This window comes from Alexandromys fortis, unplaced genomic scaffold (assembly GCF_014885135.2).
Source record: "Alexandromys fortis isolate MF-2015 unplaced genomic scaffold, M_Fortis_MF-2015_v1.1 scaffold_13, whole genome shotgun sequence".
In the NCBI taxonomy this organism is placed as follows: Eukaryota; Metazoa; Chordata; class Mammalia; order Rodentia; family Cricetidae; genus Alexandromys; species Alexandromys fortis.
The window spans coordinates 6,012,757-6,013,855 of record NW_026067908.1 but is presented as its reverse complement, the minus strand read 5'-3'; positions in this window follow the sequence as shown (position 1 = coordinate 6,013,855).

Sequence of the window (1,099 nt, the reverse complement as noted above, 5' to 3'; positions counted from 1 at the left end):
AGGGAGGGAGGGAGGGAGGGAGGGAGGGAACAAAGGGAGGTCACTGCTGGAGATTTAGATCAAGTGAGCTGTGACAGTCTAGAGCAGTTTAGCAAGCATCCTTATGCAATTGGTCTTCAAGCCACGCTTTGATAGTCCCCCTAATCAAGAGAGAAGATTCGAGTGCTGCAAAGACCCAGACCGTGAGATCCACACTCCAGCTTCACTGTGTGCCAGAATAAGACAACAACAAATTTCTTAACCTCTCTGTGTCTGAATGTCTCCATTTACTTAGAATAATCCCTCTACCTGATTGGAAAGACCAAATGATCTGAGAAATTGTACTGTACACATACATGCAAGAAATGCCTGCACTCTGGTGTTTAATAAACTGCTTAATCGGTGTGGGGGGGGGCTGTGTTGATTAGACTGTATTTAACAGGAAGGAAATGGAGAATTACATTTTAGGAAGAGTGGTGTGTGGCCAAACTATCACAGGGGTTATTCTTAATTTCTGGTTGACCTGTGAAATTCCCGTATTCTGACTGACCCCTTTTTCACGCCTCATCAACCGTAGCTAATGTGCGCTTACGAGGAGATTCTTGGCCAAAGCAGAGGCTTTGACACTCGGAAAAATTAATAATTGGCTCAAGATTATTTCTTTTATGATGTCATTCCTGTGACCTTCAGGGTCTCTTCTGTGTGTGTGACTGAGACTGTTGAATTAAGAGTGGCAGGGCTGTGTCCCCGGCACCCAGCCGCCCGCATGGCTAGGTTATGCCCCGAAATAATTACACGGAAACTGTATTTTTTTAAACATTGCCTGGCCCGGCTAGTTCCAGCCTCTTATTGGCTAGCTCTTACATATTGTTCTAACCCATTTCTAATATTCTGTGTAGCCCACGAAGTGGCTTACCAGGGAGGATCTTAACCTGTGTCTGTCTGGAGTGGGAGAATCATGGCAACTCCTTGACTCAGCTTCTTTTTCCCAGATTCTGTTCTGTTTACTCCACCCACCTATGGGTTGGCCTATCAAGGGGCCTAGGCAGTTTCTTTATTAATAAGAAATCACTCCCACATCATTTCCCCTTTTTCTGTTTAAACAAAAAAGAAAGGCTTT